The sequence below is a fragment of the Protopterus annectens genome, chromosome 5.part1 (genome assembly GCF_019279795.1).
Source record: "Protopterus annectens isolate FY-2018-M chromosome 5.part1, PAN1.0, whole genome shotgun sequence".
NCBI lineage: Eukaryota > Metazoa > Chordata > Ceratodontiformes > Protopteridae > Protopterus > Protopterus annectens.
In genome coordinates this window covers 322,088,299-322,111,632 of record NC_056736.1, presented here as the reverse complement: position 1 = coordinate 322,111,632, position 23,334 = coordinate 322,088,299, and the positions used below count along the sequence as shown (strand labels likewise).

Below are 23,334 nucleotides of genomic sequence, written 5' to 3'. Positions count from 1 at the left end.
ATCTCCTCTTGTGGGGATGGTGACTAGTTGTTTATATATATACTTATAGCATTGGTTTCATCTTGTGGTTAAAATGAAAATTACATCCTTAAATATTCCTTCTGTTAAGCAGACAAATTCATGAATAAAATTATTGCTGTGTCTTTCGGCTAATCCCGGTTAGGGGTCGCCACAGCGGAACTCTGGTCCACTAATGTTTGGTAGTGGATTTTTACGTGCCAAGTTACCAGCCCTGATGCACAACCTTCAACGAAGGCACGCCCATTCACACATGCCTCCACACAGAAGACGCTCTAGCTGAGAATCGAACGCGACAACGCTACCGCAGCACCATTATTATCAGTGAATAAAAAAGAGAATAAAATGTTTTTTTACCATTTTTTTTAAAAAAGAACTAAAATAGTGAAAACACAAGCTTAATACGAACACTAAAATACATAGTACAAAGACCTTTGGTGGCAGTTACCCTTCAGGCAAATAAGAAACCCGAGTTAAATGACCACATTTCTATAAGTTCCCTGCTGAAATTAAGAGCAGCAAAATTGTAACAAGAAGAAAATGTGACTTGATGTACTATATATTTTAGTGTTCATATTAAGCTTATGTTTTCCCTATTTTAGTTCTTTTTTAAAAATGGTAAAAAACATTTTATTCTCTTTTTTATTCACTGATAAGCAGACAAATCCATAAATAAAATTATTAACAGGAGTATTTAAGGATGTAATTTTCATTTTAACCACAAGATGAAACCAATGCTATATATAATGTATTTTTTAACATAACATTTTTTGTAACTCGGCACGTAAAAAATCAGCTACCAATCCTTAGCTGACCGGAGTTCCGCTGTGGCGACCCCTAACCGGGAAAAGCCGAAAGACACAACAACATAGTCTTTATCAAATGTTTTAATTTATTATAGATATTTTATGAATTGGTTATAACTATTTTTATAAAAACTGGTTTTATTGTAGGTTAGGGTGAATAATCTGCATTTTATTAAGGAAAGGCTGTATGTATGTATTTGTTTTATTGAGTCTTATTAAAGTACGACTGTCATTGGTTGATTTGAAATAGGAAGGCTTTAAATGGAATGGATTTGTAGTTTGACCCACATCTGATGAAGTGATTACAAACTAAAATGTATGGTTGTTCAACGTTTATGGGTAATAAATTGTGATTTTAAAACTATCGTTCCTTGGGCTTTGTCTCACCATCCGCTTTGGGCTTTTGGATTTCATGTTTTTGGTTAATTATTTCTGTGATTGAATTACTGTGTAAAGAAGCTGAGTCTGTGAAATCATCTATAATTAAAATATTTACTTTCCTGAAAAGTAGTAGTGCATTGTCTTGTAGGGCATCTGGAATGCCCTCAACACATTTTGTGATGGGAAGTCTTCCCGGCAGAGTTGTGTACACCAGTTGCCATTATCCATATCTGCACAGTTTATTTACAGGAATTTTTTTTTTTTTTTTTTACTGTGGGGCCCTTACTCATAACAGATTCTTAAAATAACACTTCCCCCAATTTGAAGATCCAGTCTGAGTAAAAGAAAAAGGTTGCATAGTAAGTATATCCATACCAGAATCAGAAGCCATAAGGCCATATCTTAGTCTGTCTTTTTATCTTTTTGTTATAGATGTCTTGAATGTTTTCAAATCTGTTATCATTAGCGATGCTTTTCTTGATGTGCACAGTTTTTTGCAATCTAGAGTGACTAACTGTTTATTAGTGCCCTTATTGAACTAGAAACATTTGCCCTAGAAAAAATTGCCCAACTTGTCACTTCAGGCAGTTGTAATTAACCTTTTCACTTTTTGCAATGTTGAGCATAATCTCCCACATTTCATACATATTTTTCCACTGCTAAGTTTGTACCCATAAGTTTTTTGTGCTGTTGTTTTCTTTTTGGAGGATTTTGCTATGCCTGATACAAACATTATGGTGTATTCATCTGGTGAAAGCTGACTGATCATACCACCCAAGTAATCACCCAGGTTGGAATTACAATCACCAAGTACAGTGACAAATATTGTAGAATCTGTGTAATAGTGAAATCAGCTTTCTTGAAGTTTCTCAAGCACATAGTGTAGTCTGGCATAGGCGGTGGTAAAAGTTAACATTAAGACAGTGATGTTGGTTATACCAACATGGTGGTTATCAGCATTCCTCCATTGTATTCAGACAGTGCCATAATTAGTACAAACATATGTTTAGCATGCTTTATTGGTTTGTGGAAATGTCCTGATACAGTTCTGGATATTTAACAAATTTGGCTGCCATGCATATTTCCCCATAGTAAGCTGTAAACAATTTGAGATTTTTTTTATTTCGTTCACTTAGATTTGATTTTTGAAGTATTTAAAGCAATGCCCTCCTTAGCATAATGTTTTTGGATGCAAGTTTACATTGAAGGTTGTGAATACCAGGCCTGATACCCTGAAGCTTCATGTTTCCCCTTCAGGTATAATTTGATGCACTCTGAAGTGAAGTCTGTCTGATTTGTTATGGCAGTGCCAAACTTTATTCAATTCAGTCGCCTCCTACCCCCTCTCTAATGCTTCATTCAGTTCTGTCGAGCATCATGTATGCTCTAGGGCACTCTTGTCAGTGTGATTGCAGGGTGCTGTCTGTTGTGTTATCTCCGCATATGTGCAGTATAAGGTAAGCATTACTTCACCACCTTTCTAAGCATTACTTCACCACCTTTCTAGTAGAAAGTGATGAACTTGTGTATACTCTTCGACTTTAATAATACCAAAATATTACTTTTTTAAAAATTGCTGTACATGAACTATAGGTGTTCTCTGGTGTTTGTCTTTGCCTTGTTCACACAGGAGCATAAACTGCTGGAAAAAATAGTAATGGATTTTCTCACTGGGGTTAATATGATAATATAGGTGTAGTTGCATTTGTGTGACTCTCATACATGGCCTGATGTGAGTCTAAGCAAGTTGGCAACCTAGATGCTAAAAAGTCTGCATGCAAGGACTGTTGCACAAAATCGTTTCCCACTCAAGTTCCTATATAGTTTTCACAGGTATTGATTTGTCGTACATAAGATGTAGTTCATTTTTATTCAGTAAGTTGATATAATTATATATATATTTCCTCACTCCCCCTCCTTATCATGACCATTTTGAAATATTGGCATAACACCCTCTTGAAAGTCTCCAGAAGCCTGTTTTAAAAAGTCATAATCTAAATGACAGTACTAATGTAGCTCCTTTTTAAAACTAAGTAACTTGTTCTTATTTGCATCATACCATAGCATAAAACATTGTATTTCTGTCATGTGATTTGTGCAGTAATACTCTGGATCAGACATGGGCTCAACATAATTTTTCTTTTTCAGGTTTATTGAAGAAATGTGAAAAATACCACTTTGCAGCATCATAATCCATGTCCTTCTATTCATATGTTGCTGTATCTGTAACATAAGGGAGTTTGCATCTGGGGAACTCTTACATCCAGCCATTAAACGAAAGTTGAATGCTACTGCTAGGGTGCGTGCGATGTCCTGCGCCTCTTTTGTGGACGTCAGTCATAAACCGACATCGGGAATAAAGTGGATGTCAGCACGCACCTTCTTCAGAACTTTTCTGCCGCCTGTGTGATTGCCAGCTCTGGTCTTTGCTCTTTCAGAAAATAGTGATTTTGCACAATCTGATTTCAGATAAATACCCCATAGTGTTTTTTTTATTATTTGCTTGCTACTGCTTTGGGTTCATGTCAGGTAGGAAGGGCAAGCGTAGGGGTGGAAGGTAAATTCCACATAAGGATTCGCATGAGCTCTGCCTATTTTGCGTAGGCCAAGAACATGACCACACTACCTGTGTTGTTAGGCCTTCATCCTCAAAACCCTTAGAAGCCGCTTAGCAGCTTTGAAACTTTATTTGATTAGCTTCTCTTATGGATCCGACGTTTGGTTTCTCGGACGAGTCTCCAGTCAAAAAGGTGAAAAAGTCTAGGCCTGAACAGACTGCTGCACACTCCACTTCGGCGGTACCTCTCAAGGCCAGTGAAGGCCCAGAGTCTGAACCAGAGCCCTCGGATCTTCCTTTGGTGGATAGCCCGGAGGAAGCTGCCCAGGTCACATCCCGGAGAGATTCGCAGGCTTCCGATTCGGTCGCCAAGGGGGAACCTAGGTTCATAATTTCCAAGAGTCCGCTTGGGGTCTCTCCAATTATAGTGTGAGAAGATATAGCCTCTGATGTTGTGGAGTGCTGTCCAGCATCTGGCCCTCCTACCCTTCATCATATCTCAGATTTTTCAGCATTGGAGTCGCATAAAAAGGTAAAACAAAAGGCTAAACATATAATGTTAAGTTGTCAATCTCGCCTTCATTCTTGCTTGATGGGTTCGGAGCCGATCCCTCGGCTCCGACTCGGCACTTGCTTTAGCTCGAGAACTCCTTTTACCAGCTCGAGGCAGCCCCATATCCCATGATGCAAGGCAGTAAGTACCCAGATCTCGTTTGCCGCTTCGCTTGGGAGGTCTTCTCTTTACCAGCTCCTGGTAAGTAATTCACATTTGTGACTTTTAAGCCCCTTTTAGTTAAAAACTTTTTGTTTTGATAGTTTAACTTTAAATTTAACTTTTTCTGACAGAAATCCCTGTCTCTTTTAATTTTTTTAGTCAGTTAATTCCCTGTCCCATCCCCCCCCTGTTAGGGTGTGTGTGTTGGTATTTTTTACTAAGTACCTTTTTGGTATTAGTTTAATTTAATTGGACTGGTGTGTGTGTGTTTTGTTAGACACCATGTCTAAAGAGAGGGTTTCAGGTTTTAAGAAGTGTGACTCGTGCTGTCAGAAGATGTCTCTGACAGACGGTCACACTTCTTGCCTGTACTGTTTAGGCCCTCTTCACCTGCAGGACTCCTGTGCTATTTGTCACTCCTTCAGCCAGAGAGTCCTGCAGGAGAGAAGAAATAAGTTGATTCTCAGGGGTCTTCTTAAGCCGGAGGGCTCTCCGGCTAAGTCGGCCCCACAAAATCAACTAAATCTGCCAAGACCCAGGCTTCTGTTTCTAAGCCTGTGGCCTCGGCTCCGACTCGTATAGAGTCGAGATCGGCTCGGCTGGAGCCGATTCTGATCCACTAAGCTTTCGGCTCCGATGGCTATCGGTGCCGAATCTGCTGACCACTGTGGGGTCGGTTCCAACCGCTCCGACACCCACGCAGACGGGCATCGGTGTCGGCTCCGATCGGCTCCGACACCCATGTGGCACAGGCATCGGTGTCGGCTCCGATCGGCTCCGACACCGTTACTTTGGTGGCTGTATCGGCTCGGCTGGAGCCGATACATCGAGACGCTCTGTCGGCTCCGAAGTCGGTGCCGACAGGATCTGTAGTATCGGCTCCGATGGCCCATTCCAGGAAGAGGTCAAGGTCTCCTTCCTTGGAGCCGATACTTTCGGCTCGGCCTCGCCTCTTCTATCGGAGCGGAGCCATCGGAGCCGATCTTCAAGGTCATCCAGGTTGTCAGATCATGACCTCGAGAGTGGTCAGTAGATTGCTCAAGTCACAGGTACTGGCCCAAATGCTACACAGTCCGTCTCAGCAGGCGACTGTTGGTCCACACCCCGTTACAGTTCCTCCTTCAACTCTACCCCAGAGCTTGGAGTTGGAGTCTTCGGGTTTGGTTACTGCTACGGCTGGAGGACGGATACCCCTTCTGTTCCTTCAGCCCCTACTCTTATCTCCTCTTCCTTAGAGGGATTCGTGGTCGGGCTTCCATGGTCTCCTCCGAGGGGTGAGTGGCATCGGACCCTTGTCCGAGCCCGCTCTTCCCTTGGAGCCTCGGCCTTGGTGAGCTCGGCTCCGACATCTGCCTCGGAGACTTCCCTTCGGTGGCCCCTGGAGTTCCTAGCTCTTGGAGCGGGCCTCTCGGATCTGCCTGGGAGGGAGCATTCGAGGTGATGAAGAGTGTACTGGCCACTAGTATCAGTCAGCAGTCTCTTCCCGTAGCTCCTCCCTCTATTGTACCTGTTGACATCTCTGCCACTACTCTTGCTACAGGACCCAGAGATCCTCCGCCTCAGGTTTCCCCATTGGGAATTTCCCCTCTTCCGAGGATTCTCCTGATGTTTCGGGAGATCCTCCTAGGAAGAGGACTTGTAAGAGGAAGCATGTAGACTCCCCGAGTCTGTCACTGGATACTGACTTTGATGAGTCAGAGGGATCCCCTAGATCCCCCTCTGAGGATGTCTCCTTCTCAGACATCCTAGAACTTCTGAAACAGAGGGGAAACTGGCCCACCAACAATCCCTCTGAGGATGAGTCAGTATACCTAGAGGCGTTTGGATCTCGGCCCTCCACCTCCTGGGTGTCTCCGCCTTCCGACCCCTTGATGCAGGTTATTGCTCGAAAGGCGTGGACAGCTCCTGACTCTGTAGAGCCAGTCCCTAGGAGGCCTTCTAAATTTATAACTGCCCCTAGTGACAAACTATTCCTTACCAAGGGTGTCCCCGCTGATGCCATGGTGGTGGCTGCGGCCACCAAAAAGGAACTTGCAGATCCTTCTGTGCCCGTCCATCCTCCTAATAAGGACTCTAGGACCATGGATAGGTACGGCAAGCGGATGTTTTCCTCAGCGACCTTTGCTATGCGTCGCTGAATTATCTTTGTCACTTCACCAGACTCCAGAGAGATATCCTGAAGGAGCTGGGAGAGGTAGTTCAGGATCCTACAGCTGCAGGGGCCCAAGAAAAGATTGATTCGCAGCTAGGAACCCTCAATTCCATTGCTAACTCCTCCATGCGGCTAATATCTTATGCTGCTGATGGAGCGAGTAGAGCCGCAGGCACAGGTGTGGCTCTTAGGCGCCAAGCCTGGATGCGGCTATGTGATTTTTGCGGATCCCTTTAAGGCGTCCTTCACAAATTCTCCCTTTGATGGGTCAGCTTTGTTTGGCCCTCAGGTGAAGGAAACCTTGACCAGGTGTGAGCAGGACGGCAAGACTCTTTCTGCTGTTGGAGTCCGTTTTCCACCCCTTCTAGGCCTTATCCCAAAGGACAGAAGGGTGGGAAGATGTGGTTCCGTAAATCCCAAGGAGTCACGCCGGATTCACGTGGTCAGTTTACCCCTAGAGGCAGAGGAGGTAACAACAACAGACGCCGCTCTAGAGGCAGAGGGGTCCAAGAACCAGGGCAACAGGGAGTCTCTTCCTCAGCAGCCTTTTCAGCATCCCTGAGGTGTTGCCCGGCTGTCCCTCCTTGGAGGCAGTCGGGGGAAGACTATCACTGTACCCAGAAGCCTGGCATTCCCTCACTCAAGACAGATGGGTACAGTCGATCATATCCAAGGGTTACATAATTCCTTTCGAGGAAAGTCCCTTTCCCTCAAGTTCCCTTCCAGATGTACCACCCGGTCTAAGGGACATTGCAGAGTTAGAAATCGCAAAACTACTGCAAAAAAGAGCCATTCAGCCAGTTACACTAGACCATTCAGAGCCCGGAATCTACTCAAGGTTCTTTTTGGTCCCCAAAAGACGGGAGACTGGAGACCAATATTGGATCTCAGCAGACTCAACAAGTCTGTCAGGAAGACAAGATTCCGAATGGTCACTCTTCAGTCAATTCTGCCCTTCTTACAGAAGGACAACTGGATGTGCTCAATAGATCTTCAGGATGCGTACTATCACATCAAAATTCACAGACGCTCCAGGAGATTTCTCCGCTTCGGCTGGGATCCAGTCATTTCCAGTTCAGAGCCCTGCCCTTTGGTCTCACCACAGCCCCAGAGTGTTCACCAAATGCATGGCAGTGGTCACGGCTCACCTGAGACGTCAAGGATTCCAGGTGTTTCCGTATCTCGACGACTGGCTCCTGTCAGCCACCACCAGGCATCAGCTTATACAAGCCAGGGATTACACAATAGACCTTTGTTCTCATTTAGGCATCTCGATCAACTTCGAAAAGTCATCCTTATCGCCCTGCCAGTCTATTACCTTCATAGGCGCAAACTTAGACACTGTTCGGATGTCAGCTACCCTTACAGAACAAAGAGTTTCAGACATTCAGACTCATGTCAGGATCATTCTGGCCAGCAAGAAAGTACAGGCCAGAATGGTTCTGAAGGTATTAGGTCTCATGGCTGCGGCCATTACTCTTCTTCCCCTGGCTCGATTTTACATGCGCCTCCTTCAGTGGATGCTGTTCACTCAGTGGTCATACCAGCAACTCCCTATCGTCACCAGATTCTGGTGACACAGACATGCAAAGAACATCTTGCTTGGTGGATCACATCGTCTCAGGTTCACCAAGGCAGGTGCTTTGTACCCCGCCTCCGATAGCCACTGTCACCATGGATGCCTCCCTGATCGGGTGGGGGGGTCATTATCAGGGCAGGATGGTTCATGGGACGTGGCAACCGTTCGAGTACCATCTGCACATAAATGTCCTGGAGATGAGAGCAGTGCGTTTGGCGTTGCAAGCCCTCAACGACTTTCTTCCCGTAGGGACAATTGCAGTCCACACAGACAACATGTCTGTAGTGTGGTATATCAACAAACAGGGCGGAACCAAGTCCTACCCCTTGTGTCGAAGCGCTCAGACTATGGCAATGGGCGATCTCCTCTCATCGGTTTCTGGTAGCAACGCATATCCCTGGGAAAACCAACATTCTAGCGGACAGATTGAGCAGAGCTATTCTCATGCCTCACGAGTGGTCTCTCAAACAATCCGTTGCGGAAGAGATTTTTCTGGAATGGGGTCGTCCATGTTGCGATCTTTTTGCTACTCCCCAAAACAGCAAATGTCCAGACTTCTTCAGCCTCTTCCCACTATCAGGCCATCCCCCCAGAGACGCTCTGACCCAGGATTGGCCCCAGGGACTTCTTTATGCCTTCCCTCCATTTCCTCTGATCCCTCAGGTGATCCAGAAAGCTACCGTTTTGAGAGCCAAATTGATTCTCATTGCCCCTTACTGGCCTCGACAAGTTTGGTTCCCGTTCCTCCATCATCATCTGTTGGTGCAGCCGTGGCATCTGGACCCAGTGCCAGATCTACTGATTCACCAATCCGGTCAGCTGCACCGGTCTATCCCCTCTCTCAACCTCACAGCATGGTTGCTCCACTTCCTTCCCTAGCCAGGCTTCCTTTGATCTCTAACCCTGTTAGAGATATCATAGTAGCTTCACTAAAATCCTCTACCAGGAGGATTTACACGAGCAAATGGAACGTTTCTCTTATTGGGCTAAGGCCCAAAATATTGATCCTTTTACTGCCCCTGTTCAGGCAGTTCTAGACTTCTTAGCAGAGATTTTTCATGCAGGCTCCTCTTCTTCCACAGTCAGAGTTCAATTGGCTGCTATTTCTAATTTTCATGTTGGGATAGCAGATCATAATATTATGTCCCATAGGCTCTGCAGAGCCTTCTTGAAAGGAATTTTCCTACTAAAGCCTCCAATCAGGAATCCTCCTCCTCAGTGGGATCTAAATTTAGTGCTGACATCCTTGATTCTTCCCCCCTTCGAGCCAGCTGTTTCTTGTTCCCTGAAATATCTTTCTTGGAAAACCTTATTCCTAGTGGCTATTACATCTGCCAGGAGGGTGTCTGAACTTCATGCTCTTCGGTTCGACCCCCTATTTGGTTTTTCACAAAGACAGAGTATCTTTGAGAACTAATCCATCGTTTTTTACCTAAGGTCGCTTCAAAAACAATCTGAATCAATCCATTGATCTCCTGTATTTTTCCTAACTATTCAGATAGAGCTGAACAAAAGCTACATTATCTTGACGTCCACCGTCAGCTTAGATATTATTTGGACAGAACAAAAAATTTAGGAAATCTGATCAACTTTTTGTTTCCTATGCGGATAATAAAAAGGCCTTCCTGTTTCTAAAGTGACTTTGTCCAGATGGCTTTCTTCGGTCATCACTGAAATTTATACGATCAGGGGAAAACAGCTGTGCTCAAAACCTAAAGCACATTCAACTAGGAGTTTAGCTACTTCTGCAGCTTTTCAAGCTAGACTGCCTTTGGACACTATTTGTGCAGCGCCACTTGGGCCACTCCTCACACTTTTGTTTCCCATTACAAATTGGACTTGGCCTCCTGGGACAGAGCCAGTTTTGGCTCTACAGTCCTCAAGAGTTTGTTCCATTGAGCCACCCAGGATAGAGGTGCTAGGACGCGGTCCCATCAAGCAAGAATGAAGGCGAGATTGACAACTTAACATTAAGAAGTTATGTTCCTACCATAACGTTCCATGTTAGTTGTCTTCTCTCGCCTTCTTTCTTGCGACCCTCCCACCTTCCCCTGGCCTGGACAGACCTTGTACAAGAAACTATTATGCTAAAGACCATTCTAACCTGGTCCTTTTCCATCTGTAAGTTTCTTCTTCCTTTGGGAAGTATTTTATGCTTGGTGTTATTGCCCTTTGTCAACAAACGAGATCTGGGTACTTACTGCCTTGCATCATGGGATATGGGGCTGCCTCGAGCTGGTAAAAGGAGTTCTCGAGCTAAAGCAAGTGCCGAGTCGGAGCCGAGGGATCGGCTCCGAACCCATCAAGCAAGAAAGAAGGCGAGAGAAGACAACTAACATGGAACGTTATGGTAGGAACATAACTTCTTATTTCTCCTCCTTCATCTACCCCTGCTGTCAAACAGCCTCCAGATTGACAGGCCTTCACCCAAGGCCTTCTAAACGCCTTCCTGGTCTTACATCAGGCCCCGACTCCACTCCAGGCCCCTTCGGCCTCTACTTCTAAGAGACCTGCTCCCAATGTCTACTCCGGAGAAGAGAATTCATCAGATGTTGAATCCCTCACTTATTCTTTTCGAATTGCTTCCCCTCTGGGATATGCCCCACCAGAGGAGGAGTCCAATGGCACAGACTCCCCAGGAGAGGTCTTTTATCTTTGAGACTATTACATTTCAAGTGGGACAGCAGTCAGGTCACTGAGACCCAAAAGAGATCTTATGAACTACTCCAATTGGAGTCTCCCAGCCCCTCTGTTGTACCCCCATGCATCCTGCTTTCCTAGATGCTTCAAAAAATCCTGATTCCCATCCCCCTGCACCCAAATGCCTAGATAGATTCTATAAGGTTCCTGATGAAGCTAAATGTCTGTGCAAAGCCCCATCCACAGACCCTTCTGTTATTACTGTGGCTGCTGATAAAACTTCTAAATTACTTCCCTCCACCTCTCTACTGCCCTCAGATAAAGACAGCAGACTGACGGAGCATCTGTGGAAAAAAGTATACACCTCTGCTACCTTAACAGTAAGAGCCATCAACTACCAGACACGCATGGCCAAGTACTCTCTGGCTGTGATGGCAGATGTGGTCAAACAATTGTGGATTTCCCTGACTCCCCAGGCAAGGCCAAAATATTCACTCTTTTGAATTCCTGCACCCAAGTAACCAAACTCTCCATTAAGTGCAGTTATGACACCGTAGAAGCTTCATACAGGGCTGCCGCTTCTGGATCGGTCATCAGGAGATACTCTTGGCTTAGATTGCAGCCCCTCCCTGATGACATGAAATCTAAACTCCTGGACGCACCTGCAGACAATAAAGACTTGTTTGGTACAGCTGCTGCTGACCTCTGCAAGGCTTCCCAAGCTAAAAGCAAGGAACTGAGACATATTTTTGTCTCTCAGTCAAACGTTTTCAAAGGAATTATTCTGCCAAAACCTCCTTTGTAAGAACCTCGGCTAGGAAATTGCCAGCTAAAACCTGAAAGGTCCACAGGAAACCACTACGTTCCAGGTCTGTTCCCACCACCCCTTCTCCCAAACAGCCCTTTCAGGGAAGCCTGGTAGCCAGCGACTACCAGGCTCTTCACCCAGACACCCCTCTTTCCATACACCTCTCCCTTTCTCTCCCCGCTTGGAAGCAGGTCACCCGGGACTCTTGGGTACTTTCTTTCATACAGCAGAAGTACTTCATGACTTGGGAGGCCAGAATTACTTCCAAAGGCATTCCTCAACCCCCCCCCCCCCGAGACCAATTACCATTCTTCCCCCTAGTCCTACAGGAACTTCTTGCTCAGGGTACAATTCAGGAGGTCCCTTCACTTGAAAAAGGAAAGAGGTTTTATTCAAGAATTTTCCTGGTCCCCAGAAAGGAAGGTTCCTGGTAGCCAATCCTGGATCTATCACACCTCAATGCCTTCCTTCGGGTTCCCTTCTTTCGGATGCTTTCTTTACCTACTCTTCTGGCCCTGATCCTTCTACAGGCCTTCTTAGTGTCCTTGCATATAATGGATGCGTACTTACTTGTCCCAGTCCATCCACGCTTCAGAAAATTCCTTCGCTTCTCAGTGGATTCTGTACACCTTCAGTTCTGTGCTTTAACATTTGGTCTCTCTACAGCCCCAAGAGTATTTACAAAATGTCTGTCTCCAGTCATGGTCTTTGCCAGGACAAAGGAAATGTATCTTTTCCCCTACCTTGACAACATCCTCATTCAGGCTACATCAAGTACCATGGCTTTACAACACCTGAACTTCACCATCTCCCTCTTAACAGATCTGGGCTTTACATTAAACCTCAAAAAATTGTCCCTGCTTACCCTCACAGAATTAGGTGTTCCTGGGATGTTGGATTCTGACAAGGGAGATGTTGGCCTGTTTTCCCACAGAAACAAATGTGATTCTCACTTCTTACTTCAGGGAAATTCTTCCTCTCAAAGCCATCTCAGCCAGGGAATTTCTCAGAATCCTAGGATTCATGGAATCGACCACCCCCATGGCACCTCTGGTAATGTTTCACATGAGGAAGTTCCAGTGGTACTTGCAAACAATCTGGAAGCAACACCTACATCCCCTAGAGTTCGAGGTCACCATGCTTCCATGTCTGGGTAGGGAACTGAATTGGTGGATAATCCAGATTCAGGTAAATCCTGGCCTGCCCTTACAACCACTGCCCCCAACCAGGATCTCTTTACAGATGCATCAGACACAGGGTGGGGTGCAACCTTAGGAGAATGGAGAGTGAGAAACACATGGACTCTTTCTCAACAGAAAGACCACATCAGTATCAAGTGAGAGCCTTGATATTGGCATTGATAATCTTCAAGGATCAGCTTCTACCAGGCATTCTGAGGTGGTACACAGACAATGCCACAGTGCTGCAGTACTTCAACAAACAGGGGGATCAGGGGCCAGATGCTGGACAGTACACAGACAATGCCAGATGCTGGACAGTACACAGACAATGCCACAGTGCTGCAGTACTTCAACAAACAGGGGGATCAGGGTCCTAACTCCTGTGCAGGCTGGCACTACAGGCTTGGGAAATCACCCTGGAAAAAGAGATCCTCCTCCAAGCAATATACATCCCTTCTGCAGACAATGTGATGGCAGACTCATTAAGCAGAACCATGACCCTGTCTCACAAGTGGATGCTGAATAGCGATGGGTTTCTGGACCTGGTCCATCAATAAGGCATTCCAGATGTGGATCTCTCTGCCTCCCCCATGAACAGACAGTTCCCAATCTTCTGCTCTAGGGCACCTCACCCAGAAGCATGAAAGGTGGCTGCTCTCTCTGTTCCCTGGAAGAGGAGGTTCGCTTATGCATTTCCTCCCTTCCTTCTCATACAAAGAGTCCTACTAAAAATTCAGAAGGAATAGCATCAAATCTTATTGGTGACTCTCTAATGGCCAAGGCAGCATCGGTTCCTCGTATTACTACATCTAGCAAAGGGCAATCACCACAAGTTACCCCACCGAGTGGACCTGCTCACACAGGAGAAGGGAACACTCTTACAACCCAACTATACACACTTAACCTTGCACTGGAGGTGATGGGGCACTGATTCCCTTCAGACACCTATACACAGAGGACATGCTTCAGGTTTTGCAGGAGGCCAGGAAACCAATTACCAGAAATTCTTACCTGACTGAGGGAAGAGATTTTCTATATGGTGTCAGAAAAACAACTTAAAACCATTGACAGCACAGCCCCCACTGGTTTTGTCTTGCCTGTGTGATCTAGTGAAGTGTGGACTATCCTACTCCTCCATTAAAACCCATTTATCTGCCATCTCAGCGTGTCTGCCCCTGGTACCACCTTTGACTTCAAGGTTAGAAGTTTTTGAAAGGGGCATTCCTCCTCCTTGGGAATCTAAATTTTTTTCTAGAAAAATTGACTCTCCCACCCTTTGAACCAGCCAAAGATTGCTCCCTCCTACACTGCACTTGGAAGACTATGCTCTTGGTGGCCATCACTTCAGCCACAAGGGTTTCGGAACTCCAGGCCCCTATGGCCTCTTTCCCCTTTTCACTGTCTTCCATAAGGACAAGGTATGTTTACGTACCAATCCAACTTTCATTCCTAAAGTTGTCAACGAGCTGTCCTTGAACCAAACTATCAACTTGCCAACCTTTTTCCTCTCTCCAGAAAACTCAGCAGAGAGGGTACTTCATTCCTTGGATGTACACAGACATCTCAGATATTATTTGACCGAGACCAAACCCTTCCGCATATCTGACAGGCTCTTCATCTCATATCATCCAAGAACAGGGGGACACCCTGTTTCCAAGAAAACCATATCCTCTTGGATATCTAAAACCATCTCCTTCTGTTACACAACCCATGGTAAGTCGCTCCCCTCTCCTGTAAAGGCACACTGCACTAGGGCAGTGTCCTCCTCATTGGCTTTCTTTAAAGGTTTGGACACAGCTGTTCTTCTCGAAGCAGCTACATGGTCCTCTCTACACACATTCAGTAAGCACTATAAATTGGACATTGCCTCAAGAGCCAGAGCAGGATTTGCCAGAGCCATCCTTCATGGATTTGTGGAAAGTGCTTCTGGTCCTCCACTCTTTTTTCTTAAGACAGGAGCTTTTGCACTCTCCCTGATGTTGTGGATACAGAAGCATATAAATAGAAGGACCTAGTTTTGTTGTGTAAGAACGTACCATAACTTTAGATGTCCTTCTTTTGTATATGCTGCTGTATAGTTTCCCACCCAGCCTTCCCCCTCACACTTCCCTGACTCCTGGAGTACCCACTCCTTAGCCGCTGATTCCAGTAGCATTCAGTTCTGAAGAAGGTGCATGCTGACGTCCATTTTATTCCTGACTCTGACGCGTGCTTATGTCCATTTTATTCCTGACTTGTGACATCACATGCACCCTAGCAGTAGCATTTAACTGTTGTATAATGGCCGGACATATGAGAGTTCACCAGAGGAAAACTCCCTGATGATATGGATACTGCAGCATATAGAAGAGAAGGACATCTAAAGTTATGGCAAGTTCTTACACAACAATGCTACCCACTGTAGTTGCACTGCCAAATGAAAAGGAAGAACGTTTAAAGTGAATGTTTAACATTGGTCTTGTTGTGGATACTTCACCTCCCTGTGTTAGTAACTCTGCTTCATTTTTCTTCCTGACTGAGTGCTTGTGTATGAAATAGCTATTACACCATTTTGGTAGTATGAGCTGTAAATGTGTACCCTTTAAATTCTGCATATATGAAATTTTGACAAAGGTCTTGATGCACACAAGACCTTCAAAAGACCAATTTCTCTTGTTTTCGTAAACATCCTTTTGGATGACTCTCCTTTTCTAGCAGCTTTCGTATTTGTATTGTTGCTTCTTCCCTCTGACCTAAGTGGAGCATCAGGGATTTTTCATAAGACCAGAGGTGGAAGGGAAAAGTGTATTATATAACCTCTGGAAATGATCCTCTGCACCCAAGTGTCTTCTGTTAAGTCTAGCTAGTCTCTTTGGTGCAGGGATAATCGACCCCTGATTGCCTACAGAGGTAAGCAATTGGCCTTCTGTTCAGGAGCGCTGGTAAGGTCTGTCAAAGAAATAATCTCTGGCCCCTGGTTTTGTGAGCCACCTCTACTGCTAGGGCATTGTCGTCCATAGGAGTCCCCCCCCCTCTACCCATGGGGGAATTTCCTTCACGTTTCCTGGAAAGGATGCTGGGATTTTGTAAACCACATCTTCTGACCACCTCTTTGATTTCCATAAAAGGATCTCTAAGAGGTGGAAAAACATACGCCCATGGCAGACAGGGTATTTCCATCCTTCTCACACCTGGATAATGTGTACTTCACTTTTGGGCCAAACAAAGACGTGCCATCAAAGGGAGCATTGGTGTATAAAGACTTGAAGGGTGCCGCAAACGCACATAAGTGCATCCAGGCATGTCTCCTAATGGAAATGCCTTAACCCGTGTCAGGTTGCTTCCATGCCCACTGAGAGATCAATTCAATAAACATGTTGGCGGGTGGAGTCACCCAGAAAGTAGATGGGCCAGTACAGAAAGCTACCAGGAATACTGACTCCTCTGATGAATGGTTGAGCATCCAACCATCTTTCTGATGTAGGATTTTAAGAACGTCTCCAAAGGGGACATCTCCAGGAGGTAACCGTGGGGAACCTTTAACTTCATCAAAGTCAGTATCCTCCATGACTGACTGTTCTGGAGAGTCAAAGTGCCTTCTCTTACACTTCTTCCTAGAGACCTCCTTAGTGGGATGCTGTGAGGAAGTATCAGAAATATATAGAAATACTCTGTTGGGAAGCCTGGGATTTCTGGGCTGGCTGTCCCTGCAAAGAGTGATGAGGCTCCGTTTACAGAGACATCAGAGTTGAAGAAGGGGTAGGCTCCATCTGTTCTGTTAGGGCAGATAAAATCCTCTTCACAGCCACAAAGGCTGATCACCCTGGAGAAAGAGAAGACCTTTGATCCAAAAGAACAAGCTTTTGGACCATTGACCCTCTCTGCTTTGAAAACAATCCCCTCAAGGTAGAGCCGGAGTCCAGCTATCCAAAACCAAGGCTCCAAGGGGCAGAGATAGCTCCGACAATTTCGCAGTCGACTCCCAACCCTTCAGATCCGATAGGTAAGCTTCTGCACTGAGAGGTCTCCAGATTTGACAGAGTTGGAGCACTTTGTAATCTTTGGATCCAAAAATATAGCAATCTTTGGATCCAAATCAGACTGAGTTGGACAAATTTAAGGGCTCCGTAACAGCTGAAGATATCAGAGGAGGAAGTTGCATTGGGGGTGTGGTAGAAGCACGGACTTTTTGACCCAGAGGGGTATGACTGGGTAAGACAACCATCTGACTCTGCACGAGAGAATCTTTTGCACCTCTCTTTACACATCTTCTTCAGTTAGACTTCTGGAAGAGTGAGTGAAAACAATAGAGAGCGACCTGGGTTTATGATGCTCCAATAAATGTGAGGGCAGCCTTGAAGGCACCAGATCTGCAGAAGGTAAATATCTTGTTCCTGGCAAATAAATGATGCTAGATCTTGTACGGCTGGAAATGGTTGGATGTGGTAGTTTTCTTATTGGATCCAAGGAGATTGGATCCATTACTTTACTCTTTCTTCAGATCCAAGGGTGAGGTCAGATCCAGCTTAGACTTTTTTTGTGGATTTCTGTAAGATCTGAGAGGACAGAGATGGAAGGTCTCAGAGAAGAAGACTTAGAATTTCTGATTTTAGGAGAATGAGCCCTAGATATTACTTCTGAGAGCTGAAGGTAGCAAGCCTTTCAAAATCAATTTGTTTTTCCTCTCAACTAATGCTCTGAGGTTAAAGCCATGACAAATTGCACAATTTTCCTCCAAATGTAAGGGTCCAAGATGGTAAACAGATAAAGTATGGGCATCAGACATAGGAAGTTTGTGCCCACACTTAACACATTTTTTAAAACCTTCAGGGCCATTTTCGACCATAATCATAAGTTACAGAAACAACTAGTCAGAATTGCCACAACAGGAACATTCTCTCTCTGTCCCTTTTTTTTGGATAAAAAGAAAATAAAAACGGAATACCAGCAATGGTATACAAGAGCTACATTAAGTGAAGATGACAGTAGTACTTGAATGGTATTCCACTGAAGAATTTCACAGTTTACACACTATCTGAGATTTTAAATGAAAAAGTTAATGGACAGATTTTTAAAGTCACTAAGTCAGCAACAGGGTAAGGGACAAGAACAAAGCCTTCTTCAGTTACGTCAGGAACATCCATGGCAAAGCCCAGGTTTGTTCCAAAGTAGTACTTAACAGTATCACTTACACTGATCCCGTTGACTTAGCCAAACTGCTATCAGGTAGGTTCAGCGCAAACTTTACTCCCCTGCCCCCCCTTCCAAAGGCCCTTTTGATATCCCTGATACTTGTCCCACACCTCACATCTGCATAGATCAAGTGTTAAAGGCCCTATCCAAGGCAAAGAACACAGCTTCCATGGGACCTAATAGTATTCCAGGCTGTATTCTGCACCATCTTTAGCAAGAACTGGTTTTGTCATTGAGCACCCTATTCAATCACAGTCCAAGTACAGGCTTCATTCTAGCAGAGTGGAGAACTGCCATTGTTATCCCCTTGCACAAAAAGGTGATGCCACTACTGACCCTGGAAACTGTCTCCCATTAGAATGACAAGTCTGATCTGTAAAGCCATGGAGCATATTATTATGGATCTCATAAACAAGAACATGGGCATTCTCCAAGCACTTGACCCCACCCAGTTTGGATTAATCAAGGGAAGATCTTGCCTGTTGAACCTGGCTTACTTCTTTGAGATTGTCACCAAGGCCGTGGATGAGGGAAAGTCAGTACATACAGCTTACCTTGACTTGGCCAAGGCCTTTGACACAATCCCCCACTCGGGCATCATCGAAAAGCTAACATAACTTGGTGCAAGTCCCTGTCTCATCAGGTGGGTGGCCAACTGGTTCACTGACAGGGCTCTCAAGGTCAAAATAGATGCCTCCATCTCTGATAGCAGACCTGTCACTAGTGGAGTTTCCCAGGATTTCTTCTGGGACCCCTACTGTTTGGCATCTACTTCTCAGAGGTCCAGACAAAGACAAAAGGCCTATGGCTGACCAAGTTTGTGGACAACTGTAAGTTGGGTGCTGTCATTGACTCCCCAAATTATGTTAACATACTGCAAGAGGGTCCCACAGTAACTAATAACTGGTGCCACTCATGGCCTCAAGCTAAATACAAAAATAATGTATCATCATACCATTCAGTAAAAACACAGCCCTCACAAATTACCACATCAGTGGCAACCCCCTAAGCACACAACCTGTGGTGAGAGACCTGGGTACTCAGGTCGATATCAATCTCACATTCGACCATCACGTAGCGGCAGTGGTCAGAAAAGCCTTTTACTTGGTTCATCTCATAAGTAAAGAGATTGAATCCAGAAGAAAGTAGGTTATTACCTCTCTATACTCCTCCCTCATTAGACTAATAATTGAGTATAATGCCCCATTTGGCATGTACCTCTCCAAACATCTGCGCCAACTGGAAAGGCCACAGAAATACCTCACAAAGAGAATCCATGGCCTCAAACACCTGTCCTATGTGGGCAAGCTCAAATCACTATCACTCTACTCAGTATCATACAGATTGCTCAGAGGTGATCTGTGTCTCGCCTACAAAGTGATCTCGGACATTGCCCTACTAGAGATGCTCCATATCTGTAAGTCTAACTCATCACATATTACCCGCTCAAAAGGCCTGAATCTAATATGCAACATCAACAAATCCTGCTGGAGAGACAGGTCTGTCTCCCAGAGGCTGCCCCATCTCTGGAATAGACTTCCCATACACGTCAAACAGAGTACCTTGCTGACTGTCTTCAAGCACAACCTTGATGAGTGGATGGAAAACCATAAATTTGTCCCAAGGGTACCACCTGTGTCCCTCATTGACAGGGGCAACAGGTGCTGACTGAGATTTCCCTTTGGGGATAAATTGTTGGCTAGGCTTGTAAGGGCCCCAGGACCATTAGCCTAGTAACCTCCTATGATCCTATGAAAAAATGTTTAAAGTAGCAGAAAACCTTAGCAACCAAAAAATAACAGATGTATAATTGCTCGAGAGCTGTGGTGAACCATGTCTTTCGCATTAAGTGGAAAATGAGATTTGAGGAAACTTAGGGTTGGTGCATTATGGGTAAGGGGAAGCTTGAGAGTTTTGGGTTGCCACAAGCTTTAGCAATTGCTGAAACTGATCGAGAATGGGATCCAAACCCTATCGGTTGAGGAGAGAGAGAACTGACATCAAATCACTGGTTTACATTTTGAGTAAGCATAAATAATCTGGCACACAACATATACATAAGATTTAACAATGCAAACAAATTTACAGTTACTTAAGTGGAATAGAAAAGTGATAAGACTTAAGTAGAAGTAAAAGTAGTGGCAATATGGGAAGTGATGCTTGGTTAGGAAAGTTAATTTAATTGGTAAACATTTTAGTTACCAAAAATCATTTGATATTTTTAATGGCATAATAGAGATCATCATGCTATAGCAGACATTATTTTGGGTTGCTCATTTGGACTTATTGATGACTGTTGGCAGGTGCCTGCCTTGTTTTGGAAATAAACAAAGACTAACTTCTTTTGTAATTCAAAAAGTAGCAAGAGGCTTAAATTACCCCTTACATCTTCATCAAAGCCTACATCTTTTTGTAACTCTGTTGCTTTACTTGCATTTTGTGTATAGATTAGCTTTCAGTCTCACAGGGCTAATAGACTACTAATATAACATAGTCTGTTACTGAGTACCACAGTAATGAAGTGCCTAGCTTTACACTTCCGGTATGGCTTAATAAAGTACCATAAATGCCTCCAAGTTGTCCTCCCAAAATATATCGCAGACCACTGTGATCAATGTCTAGCTTGGCGTTGATGCAGATTTCCATTTTTGCCTTTAAATAATTTGACTGTATACCGTAAAGTTTAATCGGCATTTAAACCATGTATGTTGCAATGGGGTGAGAACACCACGGCATATTTGAATCCTCACTATTTAGGTGAAGTTAAAATCTTCATCTCTTAATGTAGATATGCTTTGACCCAACAGTTGCACTATAGCCCTGTGGGTGGCAGAATAATCCTGATCTTTTGAACCTATATGATACAGAGTCACAAACAAACCAAAATATCTGGTTTTCAATCCCATTTAAAATGTTTCTTTGTACTGCACATTCCTTTATTAAACCTAGGTAAACAGGGTTGTCTTGATCAGGTTCCGGCAGTTATGAAAACTCCTCATTTATGTCAGTATGAGAGGGCAGTGAGTGCTCAGCATAGAAATCTACACTACTTTCAATATGTTGGAAAGACACAGTAGTATGAGAGGATTGTGTGGACTCCTTACTTGACTTCACATCAGAAGGATAATAAGGGGATAAGGTATTTGACCAGTCATAGAAGCTGTATGTGCATTCTTGCTTATTGTAGGTGTAGGTGGGGACACGGGTTGTGCATAGTCTTGTTGCTTCAGTGAAGGGGATGAATAGTCACATCCTTGATAGTCAAAAGGACTGAGGAAAAGGTGGGTGGGAGGCAGTCGGAGAGTGTGTACTGAGAGAAGGTGGGTGTTTGACTACAGTCACAGAAGCTGTGTTCCTGTGGGGAAGAGGTAGTTGGGTTACAGTTGTCAACATGCCAGCTGTGTGACGAGGTCCCCACAGTGTATAACAATTCATTATTGCAACATTTATTTATTTGGTTCAATAAAACTGTCTTGCTTCAGAACCCAGTATCTGTAGGATTGTGTAACAATATGCCAAGTGCTTTTGTTTGTTCTTTGTTTACAAGTTTATTGAAGTGTTGTATTTTAATCTGTAACATGGATTTGCATAGATTAACAGAAAAGAAAACTAGGTGTAATATTAGTTTCTGTTTTTGTCAAGCAGTATACATATATGTTTTCTTTTTAACAATTTTCATTTACTTCAGCATCACTTAAATTGCTCGATTCCTGCCTTCCCTTAAACCTCACTCCTCTCCCTTAAAATCATACTGCGTAGATTGTTCCCACAAATAATATATGCCCCTTACCTTTTCTAAAGATCCCACCTTTAACAATATCCACATTTCCTTTGCATTGGAGTAAATTTTGATTTCCATTTTCTAGTAATTGCTTCTTTTGGCAACCACTAACATTAAACAAAGTAGGGCCTTACTATGTCTACGCAGTTCAGATCATATATCCCAGCTCAAAATAATTTTTTAGTTACAAACATTTGTTCACCAAATATTTCTGACAAATGTGTGGTGCAGGGAATTTTTAGAATTTGCCAACTTAGTCTGTTCCTAAAAAGCATATTTCCGGTTACCTCTCTCTACCTTATCATACCTCCAGTTTTTGCGTTTTATCTGAGGAAAAATCCTAAGTCTATTTGGGGTATTACTGTACCTATGCAAACACATCCATGCAGAAATTGTAAACCTTCTTAGGAACCTTGCAGATTTCTTCCTATTTCTCCTGTGTATATTGCCTTCTGTTCTGTTTTCTCAGTATTTTTCTACACTTGTGTAATTGATTCTCATATCATGTGATATTTTTATGCACCTTACTGATTATTCTTTTTTTTAACAGCTGCTGTTCTAGACTTCACTAAAATGCTACCAGAACTATTTTTTTTTCACTTAGCACTCCTGTATCATTTTTTCTTTGCGTGCACTGTGTTATCCAGCCTGTAGTTCAAAGTTCTGCTTTGCCTCATCCCACTTATTCTTCCCTCCTGAGTTAATTTGCTGTCAGTTCCTTGGTTACTTTATTAAGTTTCTCCAGTTAATTCCATCCCCTACTTACATTTTTTCTGTACCTGCAACTGCAAACATACCTACTGTTAAAATCTCTTTTCTCAGTTTCTGCACTGACTTAGTTTTTGTAATATGTTCTGCTATTATATATGGCTATTTTCCTTAAAGACTTGCATAAAAAATACTAGTATTTATGAATCTCTTGAACTCCACCCCCATTTCATCAACTGTTTATACTTTTTTTTTAACCTGTTTGAATTCTGCATATGAGCCTTAATTACTCCATCAAATCAGGTAATCCTGCACTGCCTTGTTCTGTGGAGAGAATTGGTTTATGCGTATGCCACTTAACTCTTTCCCTCTTCTCCCAAATAAATTCTATCAGCTGTTTATTATTATGCACAACGTGTCCTGTCATTGATAAAAGTATCTGACCTGTATACAAGTCTAAGGAAGTTAAAAACATTTTCACTTCTTCTATTTACCATCCAGCTCTATAATCAGGAGCTTCCAGGTTCTGAATTTGTGTTTTTTTTTAGTTTCTTCTCAGATATCCTTAGCTACAGTAACAGAATCCTTTTAAGTCTATAAACAAATTGTATCTTATGTCTACTTAAGTATGGGTATTGCTGAACCATTTCAAGTGTGGGTACCTAGTTTATTACTAAAGCCTTTGTTTTGTCTTCATTTATTTTACATTCTGAAAAGACTTCAAACTGTGTAAATATGTTCCAAAACACTTTAGTGTCTTTTTCAGAGATTAACAAGTACAAAATATCATTTGAAAGCTAGGCTGACATTTCTCGAGTACCATACCAGTTGTAGCC

General features: G+C 43.8%; 1 protein-coding gene across 4 annotated transcripts in view; it reads left to right on the top strand.

Moving 5' to 3' along the window:
* The window catches only part of TGDS (TDP-glucose 4,6-dehydratase), a 750,932-nt gene that overhangs the window by 42,804 nt on the left and 684,794 nt on the right, over positions 1-23,334 (top strand). The gene's annotated exons all lie outside the window — the stretch shown is intronic.